At 34.8% G+C, this 23,938-nt stretch overlaps 1 long non-coding RNA gene across 1 annotated transcript; it reads left to right on the top strand.

The window, feature by feature from the left end:
- Positions 1-5,265: 5,265 nt before the first annotated feature.
- LOC121970091 lies at positions 5,266-23,467 on the top strand. The gene is made up of 3 exons (XR_006108838.1): positions 5,266-5,413; positions 5,516-5,572; positions 22,743-23,467. It is a non-coding gene; the product is annotated as an uncharacterized LOC121970091 (long non-coding RNA).
- The last annotated feature ends 471 nt before the right edge of the window (positions 23,468-23,938 follow it).

Genomic DNA, 23,938 nt, shown 5'->3' with positions numbered 1-23,938 from the left:
CCTTGTATCTAAGTGTGCAGGAACTTAGGAGCACAAGAATTCGAGCGAGAGACGCAGCTAGAGAGAACGATGACACGGGAAGGAGTTGACCGGCTCGGTGTGGTGGCAGAAAAGTACGCTGGCGGATGAGAAGGAAGTATGCGATGTTTCCGAGGAACGAGAAGTTAGAGAGGAAGATTGTTCGAGAAGGCCGGAAAATAGGTTCGGATGAGACCTATACTGGATGGCCGAGATCACCCAAGCGAACAAAGCTAGAGAGAAATTCTTGGACAAGAAGTCAACTTTGAGTTGACTGGTGTTTGGGCGCTTAGAGCTATTCCAAGTGCCTAAAGTCCGGGCACCAGGAGCTACCCCAGGCACTCGGACCATTTTTGCTTAGCCAGGGCACCTCGCAGTCTCGACGCTATAGATTAGTGTCTATGATGGTCTGGGCGTCTGGACCAAATAAAATATTATCTTTTACCCATTGCATAACCTTTTGCAAGGAGATAAGATTTTCCACGCTAGGGGCGGACGGACTATGCAACATAAGCAAACGGCCAGTTTCAATCAGTGGGATATAAATAGAGGTTTGGTCTTCTCCTTTTCGTAGAACACACTTTGTACTTCAAGTTTCTTTCTGTTTTCCATTTCTAAGCGTCATTTTTGTGTACGAGGCTTCTCCTCCTTCGATGTTTTGTTCAAGAAGGAGATTTTCTTACTGAGGTAACTTTTCTTAGAGTAGCAATCCTCTGATTGCCAACCAAATAAAACTTTTCTTGTCTCATACCTCTTTTAATTCCTTTATATTTTAATTAAGTGTGTAATTGTGATAAGTCCAATTGTTTGAGAAAAGTATTGGTTTGTTTTATTGTACAGGACAATTCATCCCCCTCTTGCTGGCCATAAGGGACCTATAATTGGTATCGAAGCCCAACCTGCCGAACGAAGCACAAAAGACGATGGCCGAAACAAGCATCCACCCACCGAAGTTCGAGGGAGACTTTTCACACTAGAAGAAGAAAATGGAAGTATATTTCAAAACTAATTTTGATATATTTCTAATCCTGAAAAATGGTTTTGCAATACCTACCGACAGCAACGACGAGATAAAAAAAGAAAAAAGTTGGACAAAGAAGGAACAAGCCGAGTTAGCAAACGGGAAAACAGAATTCCATCTGCTAAGTGTGTTGCCGCCACAAAAGGTAAATAGAATCGGAGTCTACACGTCTGCAAAAGGATTTTGGGAAAAATGCTTGGAGCTTCATGAAGAATCCTTCGAAGCCAAGCTTGTAAGAAGAGACCTTCTTAGGAATCAACTGACGAATCTATGACTAAGGAAGGGGTGAAACAGTTCCTCAACTGCACGCCAAATTAAAGGGCGAGCCACCAAACTCATGAATCTCGGAGAAAAGGTAACCAATCGAGATTCGCTAAGGCATGCGCTTAATACTTTTCCTAGAACACTTAAATGGTCATCTCTAGTAGATGCATATTACATCTCTAGAGACTTGGAGGTAAGTAATTTAGAAGAGTTATTTTCTATATTTGAAATTTGTGAGTCTAGATGTGAAGATCTAAAGAATGAGCCAAAGCAAAATATTGCATTAAAGGTGAAAATGGACAAACAATATTTAGAAACATCTCTCGACGATGACGAAATGACATTTATGGTAAGGAAGTTTAAAAGATTTTTTAAAGCTAACAAGTTCAATCAAGTGCAGGCCAAAAGAAGAAAAAGAAAAGTGAAGTACTATCATTACAATGAAGAAGGGCATGTCAAAGATAACTGTCCAAAACTGAAGAACAAGGACAAAAGGCTAACCCAGAAAAAACATAATAATCTAAAAGTAACATGGGATGAAATGTTATCAAAATTGAAGATTGAAGCCCACGCTGGACTTGTTTTGATGGCAAGTCACGAAGAAGATGATGAAGCAAGCACATCCGAGATGAGCATTGAGAGCATGGATGAAGGGGAAGTAACGTTAGAAGGAAGCAGCACTACAAGGGGAGCTTCAGATAATGATGATACGGTAAATGACGTATGATCTCTACCTCCTGACCAGTTATTTAAATTTATTAAAATGTTATCAAAAAATTCCTGTCAATTAGAAAATGATAATAAAAAATTATTAATTGAAAATAAAGAGCTAAAAGAAACCTTAGCAAAATCATGTTGACTTGAAGATTTCGACAAAATAAAAATAGAAAATGAAAAAAAAAATAACAAATAGAAAATTTTAAGAATTTAGCATGTTTAAATTTCACTACTTTTAGAAATTATCAAGGACTTAATTGGTATCTTAGATATAATAAGGGCTAAATTAGAAACTTATCATCAAAATTTGTTCCCAAAAAAAAATTTAATTAATCCAGTAGATAGAAACCTATATTGAGTTCTGAAATCATGCTTAAATTAAATTTTTATACATGTCTTCTTTTAAATTGATTTAATATTCTATTTTTTTTCTTAAAATTCTCTAATGTTTTCAAATAAATTATTTCATATAATTTTTATTTAAAATTAATTATATATTAATTTTTTTATAAAAATAATTTTATTTTTTATCTATGAAAAAAATTTTAAAATTTTTTTACAGATGTATTATTTTTTATGAATTTATAAATAAAAATTATATTTTTTATTTTAAAAATATTTAGCAGAGTTATCTTTATAAAAATTTATTTTACTTTGAATATTTATCATGTTCTCTATCTACAAAAATATTTTTAAAATTTTTTTGACTATCATTTAATTTTCTATGAATTATTCAGTTAAATACTAATTTTTAATATTAAAAATTCTTGAATATTTAATTTTTGATAATTTAAATTTTTTGCAAAAATACTTATTCTATTACAATTTTAGATAATTTTTCAAGTTTTTTCGAGCTTAGAAACTATTTTTAAGTAATTTTTAAAGAAGATATATCTTTTAGTAGAAAAGAATTTATAACTACTTAAATTAATTTCACCTTTTTATGAAAATTTTATTACTGCTTTGGATATGTCTGTTTAATTGTTAAAAAAATTTTTTTTAAATTTTAAACTTCTAAAATTATTTTAAAATTATTTTTCCAAAACTACTTTATCAATTGTAAAAGTTCATATTTTTAACATATTTTTAAAATTTAAAGTTCATAGTTTTTCTAATTATTAATAAATGTTTCCCTTAGAGACTATTTTTTACCTATTTTAGAATTATTTTCAAAGATTTTCCCTATATTTAATGTGATTAAGGAGGGAGAATTAGAGTTTAAGTTTAAGAGGAGGGTACATTACATTTTCATTTTGCATTAAATGTTATTAATTGCAATTCATATACTTACTATTTTACTATTATTTGTTTTGATTTATCCTAACTTAACCGGAATTGCTCACATCAAAAAAAGGGGGAGATTGTAAATACCCCATGGTAGTTTTGATATGATTAGCCAAGTCAAGTTAGGTCCTGTAACGGTTTGATTTTTGTGTCTAAGTGTGCAGGAACTCAGGAGCACAAGAAGTCGAGCGAGAGACACAACTGACGAGAAGGATGGCACGGGAAGGAGTTGACGGGCTCGGTGCGTCCGAGGGACGACGTACTGCGGAAAAATACACTAGCGAATGAGAAAGAAGTGTGTGACATTTCAGACGGACGAGAAGCCAGAGTGGAAGATTGCTCGAGAATATCGGAAAATAAGTTCAGGTGAGCTTTATACCGAATGGACGAGATCATTCACGCGAGCAAAGCCGGAGCGGAATTCCCGGATAAAAAGTCAACTCTAAGTTGAATAGTATCCTGGTGCCCGCAGCTACTCCAAGCGCTGAGACCATTTTTGCCCAGCTAGGCCGCCTCCTAGCCTCTATTTTTCACTCGGCTACCGTAGTGACTTGAGCATTGGATTACCTATACCAAAGACCTCTCCCTGGTTCTTGCTCTAACATTTCATTTGCTCTCTCTTTGGTATGTGCAAAGAGGAAGGAGGTGCAAGAAGTCCTTTTCCTGATAGTTAGTAGTCTTTTTATAGTCAATAGTAAAACCATGTGCCTAGTGCACTATCTTTCTCGATGTCAGACAGGATCAATTATCAAATCCTGACTATTGTCAGACTTACTTGATTTCCCCTAATGGTAATAAATCATCAACTAATCATTATGCCTTTCTATTTTTGGATGTTATATCTTCATTGACTGAACTAAGTTTAACTAAAGAAAATACTCAAAATAGTAGTAATTAAATTAAACTTAAAGAATAAATATGTGGTTTAAAATACAATTTAGTTCCTTCTTAATTAAACCTAGTAATTAAATAGCAGTTTGAACTCTAATAAACACTATAAAATTCTCAAATGAACTATATTTTTTATTTAAAAGAGTCTTACATGTTATAAATTGTTGTTTGAACTCATAAACACTGTAGATATTTTAGGATCAGTTTATAAAAAAAATTACATATTTTAACTAATATCATATAAAAATACAAGTTTTTTTTTTAAAAAAAATCATATGAAAATACATATTCTGACGTCGCAGTGCAGGACAGTAACAGCGTTGAGACGGGCAAGGTCCCGAAGTGTAAAAATAAAATATAAGAAATATTTTGATATCTCAACGTGTTCAATTTTTGTGATATATCCTATCAAAACATCTTAAGAATTTCACTTTGGAATTAAAAAATTCTCATTCACATTTACATCCACGTTCCAGCCGAATATAACGGGAGTTCCATCTTGTGTGTTTGAGAATTGAGATATCAAAAAAGATATGAGTGCAATGTTGAGATACAAATACCAAACATTTAATTAGATATGTGTCGCCAATACCGGTGGATCATGTGGTAAAAGGTTCCGCTAATCCGTCCATAAATTAATACGAAAGAAATAAATGATGAATAACTACTAACTATTAATATAAATAGCATATCGTATTTCAATCTTAAAATCTCATATGACGACGCTTATACCTCAACTAATCACACCACACTTATACCTCAACTAATCACACCACACTTATACCTCAACTAATCACACCACACTTATACCTCAACTAATCACACCACCTGAAGAAGACTTCCCATACTGGTGGATGACCATTGTACACGATGTTGTCAATTATCTTTAATGAGATTTTGATTATCTTGGTGGGTAATTTCGTAGTCGAGTATATAGATAAACATTCAAAAGACAAAAGCAAAATCGAAAGACTGATTCAGACCGGCGTCATCCAATAGAGTCAACTCGTTTGTAGTCAACGAACGCGCTCACCTCTTTGACTTTTCGTTTCAGCTCTGATGCTGAATCCTATTTAGCAGTCAGGGGCTCTAATCGTCTTCTTCTGCGTTCGGGAAAGGGAGGATATGGCTTGATTCGGGAGGTTACCTCGCCGGCGGTTCTTCTGGCGCCGCTCGTCTCGTCGGGCTGGTGGCTGGCCGCTTCGGGATTCATCTCCGGTGAGGCATCTCCTTTAAAGTTTGGATTTTGATGGTAAATATAGAGGCTGTTTGAGGTGGATTCTGTCCTGATGAGGCTTTCTGTGCGATGACTTGGTTCAGAGGACGTGTTCGTGCGTTGCGTGACCACCGGCCGGAGATTGCTGCAGCAACCGACGGGTGAGTTTCGCTCTTTTGACCTGTTGAACTAAATTCCATTTCGAGGCCGCCCTTACTTGCATCTTTCTGATCCCTTGATACTTTCCCGATTATTTTTTTAATTCATAAAAAATTATAAATTGATTTATGATAATAAATAAATTCATTTTAAAAAATAGCGAACTGTGTTTATTGTTGAAAAAAAAAAAACAAGAATCCGGATTCACATATGCACGAGATAAAACATGTTATTAAATAACTCACTCTTATATTCACAGGACATGTTATAAGGAGAGTGTTATAATTAAAGTGAAATGAACTTCTCTCGCAGGAGTGGATGATTGTCCCTCCTCTTGTTTGAGACTAAGAAAACGTAGAGAAAAAGAAAACTTTACAAGCTTTCTATAGAAAATGGAAAAGAGAATTTCTTGATTGTTTTAAAGAGGGATAAGATTCCCATTTTATAGGAGGTGAGATGATTAATAGCCGTTGTCAATCAACTAAATGATAGTTGTATTATAACCAAAGAATGACAAGTAAATCGATCAAATAATAAATGATTTTGCAGTCAATCAATGACTGATGAACTATCCAAACAGGGTTGATCTTACAACCAAGTAATGGCAGGTTGACTAACCAAATAATGACATTTCTAACTGATAAAGATTGATTTCCAGCTAGATCATCTTTCTTATTTTCAACACTCCCCTTCAAGTTTAACGAATAAATATCTATAGAGCTCAACTTGATAAGGATATTCTACATGTGGTTAACTATAGTTCCCTTGGTGAAATATCAACAAGCTGCTCATGACTTCGCACATAAGGAGTAATTATGATTTTGTCTTCAATCTTTTGATGCAAAAAGTGACAATCAAGTTCGATGTATTTGGTACGCTTATGAAAGATCATATTTGAAGCAATGTGGATGGAGGATTGGTTGTCGCAATATAATTTGATAGGAGTTGTGACCATAAATCCCAACTCTTCGACTAAAGTCTTTAACCAGACTATTTCAGTGGTTGCGGTTGCCATATCCCTATATTCTGGCTCTGCGCTTAATCTGACACCACTGATTGCTTCTTGGTTTTCCAAGATATTAGATTTCCTCCGACAAACATACAATATCCAGTAGTGATTTTCCATCTTGAGTGTCATCTCCAACTGAATCTGCATACAGTAGCCCACAATCTCTGAGCTTTTATTGTACTTCAAGCAAATTTCTCTTCTTGGAGATCCCTTGAGATTGTTGGTGCAATCTTCCTTGTGTCAAGGTTGACTAAGCTCGGGTTGGTCAAAGTTTAAGTTTCGATATTTAACAATATATGAAAGAGAAACTAAATAGGTCAAAGGTTCACTGGATACTTAACTTAGGAAAGTCCTAACTGTAGTTAGATAAAGGAAAACCCTAACTGAGGTTCTAAAATCACAGGAGAGGTTCTAAAAATAAATCAAAGGTACCATTAGTTAATAGTATTTCTTTATATAATGTCATGACAAAGAGCGTTTTAGAAATAAATGTTATCATTTTAGTGCTTATTATCATTAAAATAGGAACTATGATATTTCTAAGGCAAATTATAAATCGTGTCATGCTAGAACTATCTTACTTAAGTATAGGAAAGTAAAAAATAATTTAGGCAAGAACTCTAAGGAAATTAGATATGTGCCTAAAAAGAAAAATACTTAAGCCGATTATGAAAAATCTAAGTTTGATGAATTAAGGATCGAAAATCAAGTCTTGAAGTCAAGAAATTGAAGAAAACCCTTAATAAAATGAAAAATGAAGTCAAGGGGTCTAAGGATAAAAACCTAGGCTTAGATAGGCAAGAACCATCTAAGGACAAGAAAGGTTTGAGATATAAACTTAGAGCCAAGGAGGATGTGGCATCATATCATAGAGTTTCATATTACTATAGAACTAATCCTAAGTTTAAAAGTTAAGTCAAGGTTACAAGGCAGGTTATTCCTAGAGTTGACTTTGAGAAGACTAGTATATATGACTAAGGCCTCTAAGAAACCTAGGAAAGTCATTAAGAAGGTTTCTAGGAAAGTTATTCCTAATGAATACTAAGAATACCCAAGGAGCAACAATAGGTTTTGGATTTCTAAGAGTGCGTTATTAACACACTAAATGAGTTTAGAGTTTGCCAACTCTAATTAGAAGGATAGTTAACTCAACCATGGTGAAATTGGCACTTCGGAGCATTTTCAAGATAGTATGATATCTTGAAAATGAGGAATTGGTTTTAAAGAGTTTATCATGTGCCAATAAAATTTAAGGTATTGGAATTAATCAAATTGACACAAATAGGATGGAACTCAAAAATATGCTAAGTTGGGATTTTAACACATTTGAGAGAGATAGGGACCTTTTGGTCAAATCATGATTTTGGCATAGCAATTAGCCATTGAAGCTTAGATAGAAAATCTAGGTTGTTTTTCTACTATATCTACCATGTTTGTGTGCTCTATCACTTGCCATGATACCATACATTCATCTTACTATGAAAAATAATACATGTTATGTCATACATATATCGTTTGAGTTATGATAGTTTTTTCTTTTGAAAATCTACATTTGATGTATGTTATACTCATTATCATACATTATTTTATTTCTTGTAATTAAGGACAATGACATTATTTGATATCCTAGGTCGATGATCAAGTGTAAATGCTAGTTAGAGATGTATGCTCCCTTCGTTTAGGGAAAGACCTAATTCACATCTTACAAAGACCATAGAGTTAAATTGTATGTGTATTGAGATACATTAAATACAAGTGAGATGTTAAGAGAATGAATAAAACTCAAGATATTGATTTAGTGCATCTAATTGAGCTTACTTTCATCAAGACACATAGATTTTGTGTTGTCCAATCATAGAAAAAGTAAATGTGCAACTCATGTGCATTTAGCCCAATGATCATTGTTGGAAATTGGTTTTGAAAATCAATTCAAAAATATTTTAAAAACCCTTGGTAAAGTCTATTTGCTGATAGAAATCATCATTGATTGGTAAATATAAAGTTAAAGTGAAACATTGAAGTTTTGATGGTTTTTAATTTTATATCATTATTTGAAAATGGGATGTATTTTCATAGAAAACTTTTTTTTTTCTGATAGTATGTGACATAAGTAATGTCTATGTGAAGTTTCATAATTTTTGAATATTGTAAAATTATTTATAGATTTCTGAATTTAGAGCAGAAATCAAAAATTGGAAATCAGTCATACCAATCAATTAGGACTATTGTTAATCAATTGACACATGTAGTAATCGATTGGTAGCTCACATCGATCGATTAACATGGACCGAATCGATTAGTGTTAGATACCAATCGATTAGGAGCGGTTGATTTCGACTGAAATGGATTTGTTTTAGTTAGATTAACCTGTATTATGGTTATTTAACTATACCTAACCCTATGAAATACTTGGACAAGTATTTAAGGGTAATTTTCTTGATAAAAATGAGAAGAAATGATTAAAGGGAATTAATTTGGAGTTAAGGAGGAGGTTTAGATTTTAAGGTTGAATTTTTAAACTCATGACTTCAGGTTTATGATTTCCTAATGGCTTAGAAACTTAAAATCATTGTCTATGTAATAATGGAAATTAGAGCATGTTTTGAGGGGAGGTCTCCCTTAAAGACATGAATTGAGTATGAAAGGAGAAATTTTTGATGATGATGTTTTGAGGGGAGGTCTCCCTTAGGAGAAGATTTTTGATGAGTGTCAAAGTGGGAGAATGTAGTGTTTAAGTTAGGAAACTCTCATTTATGCTTTGGTATGTGATGAAGAAGGTGTTAGACCAAGTGCGACTGACTGGGGGGGGGAGTGAATAGCCCTAAAAAGAAGTTAGTCAAAATCTCTTGCTTTTGAACTAAACAAAGTTACAATATTAATTAATCACGTAACGTAAAAGAAACAACTTAAAAATAATAAGTAAGAAGGCCAGACTTTACTTAGTTACGACTTAAGTAGTTGTTAATCCAAGACAATGAAAAGCTCCACTAGAATGACTCCTTTGTTGAAGGTGAAGTAACCTCTTACACACTTTGAAGCTCAGAAAAAGACTAGAAATTGAATACAAGAGTTGTTATCCAAGTCCTAATACCATGGGACTTTTTATAGCCTCTTGGGATGAAATAGCCGTTGGTATTGGTCGCTTGGAGGCGCCTCCAGGGGGATCTAGGTTGCCCTCAATGGATAAGGTTTTATCCTCTTCGCAACGATCACAACAACGGTCACGACCAACGTTCAGATTATTCAGGGCGCCTTCAAAGGAGGCATAAGGACACCTTCAACGGAGGCGTGAGGGTGCCTCTAACATGGTTGGTGGAGCCTTTCACCAAAAAGCATGACAGCGCCTCCAACCATATTGGAGGCGCCTTTCACCAGGCAACTTGACTAGTTAACCTTCAAAATTAGTTAACTCTTCCTCGCTCTTCTTTAGGTGATTCTCTGGCCATCGGGAGTTGAGCTCACCCGAACCCAACTTCGACATTCTCCTCAAGGAGGCTTCTTCCCCGGCTTCTCATCCCTAGAACGTCATGCACGTCCTTCTCATCCACCGGTATACTGTTCCACAGCATCTTATCCCTCGAATGTACCAAGCCCGTTAACTCACTTGCGGTGCCATCCTTCTTGTTCGCTATGTCTTCTGCTCGACTTTCTGTGTTTAAGTTCCTATATACTTAGACACAAGGTATCAAAATAACATAGGACCTAACTTAACTTGGTTGTTCACATCAAAATCAACCTAGGGTATTTACATAAGAAAGTTAGGCTAATGAGTTAGCCTAACTTAAATATATTGTCAAACATCAAAAAGGAGGAGATTGTTAGTACGTCGTCCTTGGGTCAAGATTGACCAAGTTGACTAAGCTCGAGTTGGTCCGAGCTTGAGTTTCGATATTTCACAATATGTGAGAGAGAAGACAAGTAAGTTAAAGGTTGACTCGATACTTAACTTCGGAAAGTCCTAACTGCGGTTAGGCAATACAAAACCCTAATTGGGATTAGGTAAGGAAAAACTTTAACTAATGTTAGGCAAGGGTGAAAAGTTTACTAAGTAATTAGCCCTAACTGCGGTTAGATAAGGGAAAGAACTACTTAAGGTTAGGCAAGGTTGAGAAGTCTACCGAGTGACTAGCTCTATTTGAGGTTAGGTAAAGCAAAGTCCAAGTGGGCCAAGGCGGACCTCACGTTGGATAAGAAAAGTCTAAGTGGATCAAGGAGCAAGCAATGCAAAGTTCCTCATTGTAAACTCTAAAGTCGTTCTCGATTGTATTTTATATTTGTGTTTTTATTTCTCTTGTTGCATTCTCGTGTTTGAGCTTGTGCGAGGCTTTTCCACCTCCGGGAAGGAGATTTTTATAGTGTATCTGTAGTGTGGGGAGTAGACCCTTTGATTAGTCACCTTAAAGAAGTGGATACCAAATAAAATTAAAGTGTTAGTATTTCTTTAAGTTTTTCACTGTAAATCATCATCGAAGAAACAAAATGCGCTATTCATCCCCCCCCCTCTATCTCAGAAGTGTCCTTACAAAGTAATCTGAGGATCCTTTCATCTGCTTTCAATGGATCATCTTGGGTGCATGCATATGTTGCCTGATTTGACTAACTGCATATGTAATATCTAGCCTAGAAATAGTCAGGTAGATAAGTCTACTTACCAACCTCTAGTACCTCTCTATGTTGGCGAAGGGCTCATCCTTATCCTTCCCTTCATCATATGAGAGAATGGATTGTTGGTTGGCTTTGTTTCTAGATTATCTCTCTACTATAAAAGATCAAAAGGATATTTTCATTGGGATAGAACTAGCCCCTTAGAAGAATAGGCTAGTCCTAAACCTAAATAATACTTTAATTCTCCTAAATCTTTAATTTTAAATTTAGACATTAAAAATTTTTAGCTTGATTAATGCAATTCATGCTACTTTCAGTAATAATTATGTCATCTACATTATAAGTACTATAATGGTTTCCCTATCATTTGTTTTAATAAAAAGTGAAGAGTCACTATTGCATTTTTTGAAATTAAAACTAATAACTACATAACTTAATTTTGCATACCAGGCTTGAGGAGATTGTTTCAACCCATAGATAACCTTTCTTAGTTGACAAACCATTCCTTCCTCTCTTAGATGGAGCTCTTGAGGTTATTGCATATATATACTTCTTCTTCTAACTCCCTTTAAGAAAAGCAACTTTGATGTCCATTTGATACATTGGTAATTATCTGTTGGTGGCCAATGATAAAAGGACCCTTACATTGTTCATCTTAGCCACGGGAGCAAATGTTTCTATATAATCAATGTTAGTGCAGGGAGTACCAGACGATCGAACCTAAGTTTTGATTATGGAAAATGGTTCAAAGTTAAGATCTCTTGTTATCTAACAAGTGTGAATGAGATTGCAGGAAAAGTCTTAAGTGTTCTTAGCCAAAAGTCCTAGCTACGGTTAGGCAGGTGGAAAATCCTAGGGGGTGGTAACCCTAGGTCCTAAGGGGTGGTAACCCTAGGTCCTAGGGGGTGATAATCTTAGGCGAAAAGTCTTAGCGGGTCGAGCGCTTTGGGCAAAATCCTAAGTTGGGGACTCTAGGTGAAAACTCTGGTGGTCATGAACCAGGTAGAAGTCTGAACGGGTCATGGATCGGACGTCCAGCGGAAAAATTTTGAAGACTCGAACGTTGAATAAAAGTCCAGTCAGTCTGGAGGACCGATCTGGAAAAAGGTAATCTTTCTTGAGAAGAGTAAGTGAGGACACGCTCCCCGAAGAAGAAACAGTAGGCGTCGATTCGACCTAAAGTTTCAACGAAACTCAAATCAAAATCGGACAGTCCGGAGACTGTCAAATACTTATATTTATTTGTACTAACTCTATTTTATAGGGTATGTTTGGTATTAGGAAGGTTTCTAGGGAAGTTATTCTTAGTGAATACCAAGAACACCCAAGGAGCAACAATAGGTTTTGGATTCCTAAGAGTGTGTTATTAACACACTAAATGAGTTTAGAGTTTGTTAACTCTAATTAAAAGGATAGTTAACCCAACCATGGTGAAGTTGACACTTTGGAGCATTTTTAAGATAGTATGACATCTTGAAAATGAGGAGTTGGTTTTAAAGAGTTTATCATGTGCCAATAAAATTTAAGGTATTGGAATTAATCAAATTGACACAAATAGGATAGAACTCAAAAATATGCTAAGTTTGGATTTTAACACATTTGAGAGAGATAGGGACTTTTTGGTCAAATCATGATTTTGGCATAGCAATTAGCCATTGAAGCTTAGATAGAAAATCTAGATAGTTTTCCTACTATATCTACCATGTTTGTGTGCTCTATCACTTGCCATGATACCATACATTCATCTTACTATGAAAAATAATACATGTTATGTCATACATATATCGTTTGAGTTATGATAGTTTTTTCTTTTGAAAATCTACATTTGATGTATGTTATACTCATTATCATACATTATTTTATTTCTTGTAATTAAGGACAATGACATTATTTGATATCCTAGGTCGATGATTAAGTGTAAATGCTAGTTAGAGATGTATGCTCCCTTCGTTTAGGGAAAGACCTAATTCACATCTTACAAAGACCAAAGAGTTAAATTGTATGTGTATTGAGATACATTAAATACAAGTGAGATGTTAAGAGAATGAATAAAACTCAAGATGTTGATTTAGTGCATCTAATTGAGCTTACTTTCATCAAGACACATAGATTTTGTGTTGTCCAATCATAGAAAAAGTAAATGTGCAACTCATGTGCATTTAGCCCAATGATCATTGTTGGAAATTGGTTTTGAAAATCAATTCAAAAATATTTTAAAACCCCTTGGTAAAGTCTATTTGCTGATAGAAATCACCATTGATTGGTAAATATAAAGTTAAAGTGAAACATTGAAGTTTTGATGGTTTTTAATTTTATATCATTATTTGAAAATGGGATGTATTTTCATAGAAAACTATTTTTTTTTTGATAGTATGTGACATAAGTAATGTCTATGTGAAGTTTCATAATTTTTGAATATTGTAAAATTATTTATAGATTTCTGAATTTAGAGCAGAAATAAAAAATTAGAAATCAGTCATACCAATCAATTAGGACTATTGTTAATCAATTGACACATGTAGTAATCGATTGGTAGCTTACATCGATCGATTAACATGGACCGAATCGATTAGTGTTAGATACCAATCGATTAAGAGCGGTTGATTTTGGCTGAAATGGATTTGTTTTAGTTAGATTAACCTGTATTATGGTTATTTAACTATACCTAACCCTATGAAATACTTGGACAAGTATTTAAGGGTAATTTTCTTGATAAAAATGAGGAAGAAAGGATTAAAGGGGATTAATTTGGAGTTAATGAGGATGTTTAGATTTTTAAGGTTGAATTTTTAAACTCATGGCTTCAGGTTTGAGATTTCCTAAAGGTTTAGAAACTTCAAATCATTGTCTGTGTAATGATGGAAATTAGAGCATGTTTTGAGGGGAGGTCTCCCTTAAAGACATAAATTGAGTATGAAAGGAGAAATTTTTGATGATGAAGGATATATGCTCAAGTGCTCAAGGAAGAATATGGAAGATAATGAAGGGTCTGAAACCTTCATTGGGATGTTAAAGGTTAATATAAATAAATCTTAGGAGAAGATTTTTTATGAGTGTCAAAAGGGGAGAATGTAGGATTTAAGTTAGGAAACTCTCATTTATGCTTTGGCATGTGATGAAGAAGGTGTTAGACCAAGTGCGACTGACTAGGGGGGAGTGAATAGCCCTGAAAAGAAGTTAGTCAAAATCTCTTGCTTTTGAACTAAACAAAGTTACAATATTAATTAATCACATAACAGAAAAGAAACAACTTAAAAATAATAAATAAGAAGGGCAGATTTTACTTAGTTACGACTTAAGTGGTTGTTAATCCAAGGCAATAAAAAGCTTCACTAGAACGACTCCTTTGTTGAAGGTGATGTAGCCTCTTACCCAGTTTGAAAGCTCAGAAAAGACTAGAAATTGAATACAAGAGTTGTTATCCAAGTCCTAATACCAGGGGACATTTTATAACCTCTTGGGATGAAATAGTCGTTGGTATTGCTCGCTTGGAGGCGCCTCCAGGGGAATCTAGGTTGCACTCAATGGATAAGGTTTTATCTTCTTTGCAACGATCACAACAACAGTCACGACTAATGTTCAGATGATTCAAGGTGCCTTCAAAGGAGGCATAAGGGCACGTTTAAAAGGCACGAGGGTGCCTCTAACATGGTTGGAGGAGCCCTCCACCAAAAAGTGCAACAGCGCCTGCCACCATATTGGAGGCGCCTTTCACTAGGCAGCTTGACCAGTTGACGTTCAAAACTAGTTAACTCTTCCTCGCTCATCTTTGGGTGATTCTCTGGCCATCGGGAGTTGAGCTCACCCGAACCCAACTTCAACATTCTCCTCAAGAAGGCTTCTTCCCCGGCTTCTCATCCCTCGAACGTCATGCACGTCCTTCTCATCCACCAGTGTATTGTTCCACAGTATCTTGTCCCTCGGATGCACCAAGTCTGTTAACTCACTTGTCGTGCCATCCTTCTTGTCCGCTATATCTTTTGCTCGACGTTCTGTGTTCGTAAGTTCCTGTATACTTAAACACAAGGTATCAAAATAACATAAGACCTAACTTAACTTGGTTGTTCACATCAAAATCAACCAAGGATATTTACAGAAGAAAGTTGGGCTAATGAGTTAGCCTAACTTAAATATATTGTCAAATTAAACATCAAAAAAGAGAAGATTGTTAGTACCGTCGTCCTTGGGTCAAGATTGACCAAGTTGACTAAGCTTGGGTTGGTCCGAGCTTGAGTTTCGATATTTCACAATATGTGAGAGAGAAGACAAGTAAGTTAAAGGTTGACTGGATACTTAACTTGGGAAAGCCCTAACTGCGGTTAGGCAAGAAAAAACCCTAATTGGGATTAGGTAAGGAAAAACTTTAACTAATGTTAGGCAAGGGTGAAAAGTTTACTAAGTAATTAGTCTTAACTGCGGTTAGATAAGGGAAAGCACTACTTAAGGTTAGGCAAGGGTGAGAAGTCTACCGAGTGACTAGCTCTATCTGAGGTTAGGTAAAGCAAAGTCCAAGTGGGCCAAGGTGGACCTCACGTTGGAAAAGAAAAGTCTAAGTGGATCAAGGAGAAAGCAACGCAAAGTTCCTCATTGTAAACTCTAAAGTCGTTCTCGATTGTATTTTATATTTGTGTTTTTATTTTTCTTGTTGTATTCTCGTGTTTGAGCTTATACGTGGCTTTTCCACCTCCGGGAAGGAGGATTTTATAGTGTATCTGTAGTGTGGGGAGTAGACCCATCGATTAGTCACCTTAAGGAGGTGGATATCAAGTAAAATTAAAGTGTTAGTATTTCTTTAAGTTTTTCACTATAAATCATCATCGAAGAAGCAAAACGAGCTATTCATCCCCCCTCTAGCTCAGAAGTGTCCTTACAAAGTAATCCGAGGATACTTTCATCTGCTTTCAGTGGATCATCTTGAGTGTGTGCATATGTTGGCTGATTTGACTAACTGCATATGTAATATTTGGCCTAGAAATAGTCAGGTAGATAAGTCTGCTTACCAACCTCTAGTACCTCTCTATGTCGGCGAAGGGATCATCCTTATCCTTCCCTTCATCATATAAGAGAATGGAGACTTATACTTGACTTTGTTGATCCATTTATACTCTACTTCCTTCTTGCCCTCGGGTAAGATTGTAATTTCCTAGGTCTTATTTTTTATAAGAGCATCTAGCTCTTCTTGCATTGCCTTTTTACATTCTAGATGTTCATTGGCCTCGTTAAAGTTCCTAATTATTGTACTTGATCAATGTCGATCAAGAGCACTTGGTTACTTAAGGAATTATTATTAGTATTATACTAATTAGCAATTGGATAAGATGTAACCTTAAGCTTGTGATAATATACTCGTTTGGATGGAGAGAACTTTTGCCTTGTGGATCTTCTGAGGGAAGATAGAGATGATGAACAACTATTTTCATTTTCTAGTGAAGTTGAAACAATTTAAGATTGATCTCCCCCTTGCTCAATTCTTGTTTCAGTCTCTGAGGGGTTAGGTTCATTTTCTTCTCTTTGTTCAAGAGTGTCATGTCTTACTTCCTCATATTTCATAGTATTTTCCTTCTCACTTGATTGTAGAGGAAGAATAGTATATATGAGCATTTGTAAATCCTCTTTTCACATTCTTTTTCCTTTTCTTGACTTGTAAATTAAAGTAAAACTCATTTTCTACAAATATCACATCCTTGGATATGTATATCTTATTAGTAACATAATCAAAAAATATATATATCCTTTTTGAAATGAATCATACCCTATAATAATGCAATGTCTACCTTTTTTTACCTAATATGTGCCTAAGTTGTTCACGTACATGTACATAACAAACACAACTAAATACTTCCAAGGGTGAGACGTTTGGTTTAACGTTGGTGAGTAGTTCCAATGGAGATTTTTCTTTGAATACTCTAGAGGTTAAGTGGTTGATAAGATGAGCAGCCGTACTAATTGCATCACTCTAGTAACTTTTTATAATATTAGCATGAAACATTATGGTTCTAGCTATTTCTAATAGGTGTTAATTCTTTCTGCTATGTCATTTTGTTGTGAGATGTATGGCTAGAATATTTGATGAATAATCCCTCTTTCTTCTAGATAGTTTTTAAATTTATGGCTCATATATTCTCCGCCAATATCAGTTTTAAGTATTTTGATGTTAGCATTATATTGCTTAGAATTGTAGTTAAAGAAATGTTTGAATGCCTCAAATGCTTGCCCTTTAAATATAAGCATATGTGTCCAAGTGAATCTTCTTACATGATCAATAAAAGTTATGAAATATTTAAAACCTCTTTTAGACACAACCGGGGACGCCCACATAGCAGAGTGGACAAGATCAAATGTCTTTTTATATGTCATTTGAGAAATATGATATTGCATTTGAGTCTCCTTTTCAAAAATGCAAGTCTCACTATATCTTTCTTCACAATTTTTTATGGGAACAATTTTTGTAAGGCTTTTTTATGTGGGTAACCTAACCTGACATGCCATAAAAGGTAACTATCTTTTTAGCATGTTGTGATGCATGACTATTTTGATCCAAAAAATAATGGTTATTTCAACTGGATTCCCTACCAATCACCTTGAATCATTTTGAGATCTAAAAAGTACGAAGTCAGGATAAAAAACAACCTTGCAATTGTGATCTTTAGTGATTTTGCTAATTCATAGTAGGTCAGAAGTGAACTGGGGAACCTATAAAGCATTATTATTTTTTTCAAAAATTTCTACTAGGATCCTTAATTTTTAAATTATGTCTGTTAGCTATTTTTACCATCTTATAATTATTTAATAGTTTGAGATTACTAATTTTATTTGTATCTCTACTCATATGATAATCACAGCCTGAATCAATTAGCCAACTTTGAGAACTAAAAAATTTAGAAGTGTTCGAGCAGATACCTGGATCATTTACAGTGTTTTTACTTGCTCGAGTAGATTTGAGATGTCATTGATGGCGATTTCTAGAGTTGCAATCTTGTTCGAGTTCTGGGATGATTAATCCTTTTTCTTTAAATAATCATACCTTAGGTGTGGATAAAGCCACAAATATTTTTCCTTTGTGTGATTCAGCTTCTTAAAACGTCCACACACCTTTGGTTTCTTGTACTTTATTCATCTTTTGTTCTTCTTCGTCTACGATCAAGCCATGACCCTTTGATTGTGAGGCATCAAGTCTCATGTTTGCTGCAACTCTCTGAATCATAGCCCTGACCTCTTGATAGGGTGGAAAGTTTTTCATCTTTAGAATCTCTTGATGTAAAGGAGCATATGATTCTTTTAGTGACATAAGAAAGCCAAATATTATATCTTCCTATTATTTTATTGTAAAATTTGAAGGTTGGTTGTAATAGATCTCAAAGTATTATATTCATTCCATAGATCTTTGTAGTCACAAAATAGATGGGAAATAAACTTTTCTTCCTTTTAAATATCTATAATTTATCTTTTGGTGATTCTTATCCATACAAATTATTCATCTACTCTCAGAGGGTTTTCAACGTTGGGCACAGGTGGCCATTGTTCTATGGGTATTAACCATAGAATTTGATAGGAGAATAAAAACTTCATCATTCTTCTCTTTCGAATCTTCGAAAGAAAGGTCCGATTCATGAGGATCGTTTGTAACATAATTCAAGAGCTTCTTTGAGTTTAAGGATCTTTTAATATGAGTGACCCAAGAGAATAATTATATGAATTGAGAATGATAGATGAAAAGAAAAGAGGTTATGCTAAACTTACTAGCAAATCTTCCATGTTAGCAGAACGTATAAAGGTTCGTCAAGGTTATTTAAACTAGTGCACAAAATAAGCTCGAAACTTCCTATCATAACCAATTTTCTTGCTTTGACCTAGGTCTATCAGATATTTTCAGATAAACCGGCTGATGGACGTAGAGAATTCCGTGTCACTCCAAATCAAGACCGATATACTCGTCTAAATCTCATTAATACATCTATGCCATGAAATATCATTTTGACACACTATATTGAAAGTCATAATTTTTCAACTCGTTCTCATAATGAAAAATTATATCAAATATTCATTATTCATTATAAGTGTTACGATAATGATACTCACTAACCGACGTCACAAACGACTTCTTAAGACTCTCCTCTACTCGATAATATCAAAATTTTGATTTTCTGAATGACATAGGTCCATCAGTTGGGCTACGATGTAATAATCAATTGGTGGAATGTATTTATGGTCATAGAACCTTTCCAAATCGATTAACCGATTGGTAACAGTAACTCAATAAAAAAATGAGTTAAAAACCCATTATTCTCAAAGTAGTATGTCAAATTGATGTTTAGGGGCATAGATGTATTAAGGAGACTTAGGCAAGTATAAAGGTCTTGGTTTGGAGTGATACGGAGTTTTCGAGTCCATCAACTTGTTTTATCTAAAAGTGGTTGATGGACCTAGAGAATTCCGAATCACTCCAACCAAGACCTTTATACTCGTCTAAGTCTCCTTAATATATTTATGTCCTCAAACAATAATTTCACACATTACTTTGAGAATAATGATTTTTTTAACTCATTTTCGATCATATTACTGTTACCAATCGATTGTTACAATGTAACAATCGATTAGTGGAACGTACTCACGACCACAGAACCATTCCAAATTGATTGACTAATTTACCAAACAATTGCTCTAGTGTAACGATTGATTGGTAATTGTAACTTGATCGAAAATGAGTTTTAAAAAAAATCACTGTTCACAAAATAGCAGTTAAATTGATGTTTGAAGACATAGATATATTAAGGAGATTTAGACGAGTATAAAGTTCTTGGTTTAGAGTGATTCGAAGTAGTTCTCTAGGTCCATCAACCACTTTTGGACTAAATCGGCTGATGGACGTAGAAAACTCTGAATCACTCCAAACCAAGACCTTTGTACTCATCTAAGTCTCTTAAATGCATCAATTTAACATATTATATTGAAAATAATGATTTTTTTAATTCGTTTCCTATCGAATTACTGTAGCAATCACCTGGTGCAATGTTACTCGACTATATAATCATTCCCAATCGATTAACATATTTACTACTAGCAATCGATCGATAAATCTATCAATCGATTGAGAATAGTAAAAGGGGTAAAAGTGGAAATGACTATGTGATTTTTTTCAATTCAAATTTAGGTACATAAGTTTGATTGCAGAACTTTGTAAATTGTCATATATCTTTTGGCAATTTAGAATAAAACTTACATTTTTCATAATTATTTAGAAAAAATATATAAAAAATAGTATTCAAATTATTTATTTACATTAAAATTATAATTAGTTTAAATTAGAGAAAATAAATTATTTCCTATTGTGTTTATGTAAACATATCCATATTAAACAGTTAAACGTTTATAAATAAATATATTAAACTTAGTTAAATAAATATAATAGAATAGTATCAATTGAGCCGAAATATAAAAGAGGAAAAAATTGATACAATAATTAAAAGTCCTTAATTTAATAAATTAAATAAGAAAGAAAAATGATTATCTCATGTGGTAAAATATGATACCTTAAAACGATCAAAAATAAACTGATAGTGGAAATTTTGTAGCAGGGAGACTCACATCAACTTGGTAGCATTGTTCCTCTTTGACAAGTATTATTGTTTAATTTAGTAGGTAGATTAATTTATGTGCATCATCTAGCCATCTCGCATATTGTCTTTTCCTGCCTTTTGTCATTGTTTATTACATGTTTAGTGGGTTAATTAAAATTTTTGTGCATTATCTAATTTCTTTGTTGTTTTTTTCTTGATTGCTTTTGTCATCATTTCGTACTTGTTTGCTTAAATTCCATGTTTTTACATGTATAATGCTCATCACTTATTGAACTTCTACATCGATTGCCATGACCAAGAACTCCACACCATTAGAGAGGTAGATACTAGGTGTAATTTGTGAAAGACGAGCTTAAGACCCTTTAATTTAGGGTGGAAGGTCTAGAAAAATTTAAAGTTTATATATATGCTACTAACATAATCAAAAAATTGGAAAAGGACACGAGTCCCAAAGTAGACCTAACATCACATATAGCTCCGAGATCACCAAAGCATCATCCGTAATTTACCTCTCTATAAATAACTGTGGAACCAATCGTGTGGAGTGTCCAAGACTAACGTATGACATTTTGTCTTCAAGAGATCACCAAAGCATCATTCACACCGAGATCACCATTCTTTTCTCAACGAAGAAGACCACTCTTTAGACACTCACACCCAACCTAGACCCAGAACAAAACCTAGACTAGATATATATAGATACGATTCACTGTGTCAAATTGGATGTTTTTTCTTCAATGGTTAGCAAGATCCAAATACTGCGTTACTGGGATGGAGGACTACTTTAATTGGTATAGCATGACTCAAATCAAACAAGCATGGTTTGCAAAAATCAAACTGATAGGTTCAACGAAGAAATATTGACAAATTTGTAATTGAATAATACAAAGTAATCCTAGATTAGACTCTAGCTAGGAAAACCCCGACTCTCTTTATTAATGAATTGAAGCTTGAAATCCAAAGATATGTTAAATTATTCACCCTAACCTCAAGTGAAGTGAGATGCCAAAAGGCTGAATAGATTGAGCAATTTACAGCATCCCTTACCTGTGACCATCAAGTCTCTCGACAGGCAGTGATCCTACTTATAGGGCATCACATAGTCTAGCAAGCCTACTAGCCTAAGAGCATCCATATATGTTACCCTATCTAAAGATTTTATTTTAAATTTTGAATATAGTAGCTAATAAATCTTTGCATTAGTTACTCTATCCATTCTCTAAATTTTACATTTATGAATAATATTTCTCTAAATTTAAAAAATGCATTCTATTCCCTATACATTATAGAGGAGAGAGAATAAATAAGAAAGTTGATATATGATATAGTGAAAAGTGGATATTTAAATTAAATAAGGTGATTTTTTTATCCTAAATTATATATTTTAAATAAGAAAATTGATATGGATGTTCTAACTATATTGGATTTGTCATCCATCCATCAAGTTGAGACAAATGCTTAAACCCTAAGGAAAATGAAATACAAACCCGCGGATATCCAAGGTTTAGTTGACATGCATGGTAAAAGTTGCCTGACATTAAGGCGCCCTCATGGAGTATTGGCTTTAGAACAAGAAAATAATCAAGGACATAGTAGCATATATACTTTCTGTACCCAAGTGGCTAGTGACTACCTTGGCTGGCTTTGATGAGTCCACAAGCCTGAGGTAATAAAAGAAAAGGCTATAGGACTCCCTGTGCTCCGTTGCATGCTTTCTACTCTCACATCAGCCGTCGTGTGAAAATGCACTAGCTACTGCCTTCCACACTGCTCACGGTTAAATAAAGCTGCCTGCTGGTGAAGGATCAAAAACGTGAGGCAAATCAGAACACAATGAAATAATTAAAAGTAAATTAAAAATAAAAAACAAGTGACATAATTCAAATAATTTATCGAAGCATTTCTATTCTTGGAAAAAAGCTAAGCTCTATATATTCTTAATTAGTCTTGTAATCACTAATCCATTTCTATGGCTGGCAGGTTGAGGTCGATGCCTAGTCCCTTCTTCGGCAAGCACTCTGTCAGTGAAGTCGATGGCATCACCATTGCTCTTCTCGCCTGGTACCAAGAGAATGCTATTCCCCATTCTGAACCCTCGAGGCGACGCTGGCCACCCAACAGCATGAGGAGCCCAAGGATGCAGTCCTTCTCATCTTGACTGACGAAAGGCGACAGCAGAGGCGAAGGGCGGCGGCCCTTCGTTCGCCGGCGCTTTATCCCCCACGAGGCAGCTGGCAGAGTGCATCGGAGGAGTCTGCCAGCCATGGTCTGCCGTTCCTCTCCTTGAACCCTAGCTAAAGCAGACGGTGAAGTCAAAGGGCGACGGCCCTTCGTTCGCCGGCGCTTCATCCCCCACGAGGCAGCTGGCAGAGTGCATCGGAGGAGTCTAGGGCGACGGCCCTTCGTTCGCTGGCTCTTCATCCCCCACGAAGCAGCTGGCAGCATGCATCGGAGGAGTCTAGGGCGGCGGCCCTTCGTTCGCTGGCTCTTCATCCCCCACGAAGCAGCTGTTGCTCTCGAATGCGAAGCAAGCAAAGTGGCGGCGCTGTCAGAATTTAGTGGAGCAATCGGAATCCAATCAAGAGATGTAGAATGAAAGGGACCCTATCACCGACCAGCATCAACATGTATAAAATGCCATATATATTTTTTCTTTTTCCTATCAAAATACCACTATATATCTATTTTTACTATTTTCATTATTATCTCTAATCGTCATTATTATCTCTTATCTAAATCTTCCGTCTAAATTATAAATTAGTTGGATATATTATAACAGTTATGAAATTACAACAATGGTATCAGCTACAGCTACAGTCTGGTGTAGTTGTTAGGTTCCAAATTTGATGATACTTGGGAGTTCCTTCTTGTGTGTTTGAGAATTGATATATAATGATTGAAAAAGCAGCTATGAGTCAATATGGAGATATAAATACCAAGCATTTCATTTAATTTGATTAAATGATGTGCCGTACGATCAATTAATACTGGCGGTCATCACCATTGTACGCGATGTTGTCAATTATCTTTAATGAGATTTTGATTATCTTGGTGGACAATTTAGTAATCGAGTATATATATATATATATATATATATATTGAAAAGATAAAAGCAAAATCCAAAGACTGATTCAGACTCGAGTCGTCCGATAGAGTCAACTCGTTTTTAGTCAACG

Source organism: Zingiber officinale, chromosome 4A (assembly GCF_018446385.1).
Source record: "Zingiber officinale cultivar Zhangliang chromosome 4A, Zo_v1.1, whole genome shotgun sequence".
In the NCBI taxonomy this organism is placed as follows: Eukaryota; Viridiplantae; Streptophyta; class Magnoliopsida; order Zingiberales; family Zingiberaceae; genus Zingiber; species Zingiber officinale.
This window is presented reverse-complemented; position numbering and strand designations above follow the sequence as displayed.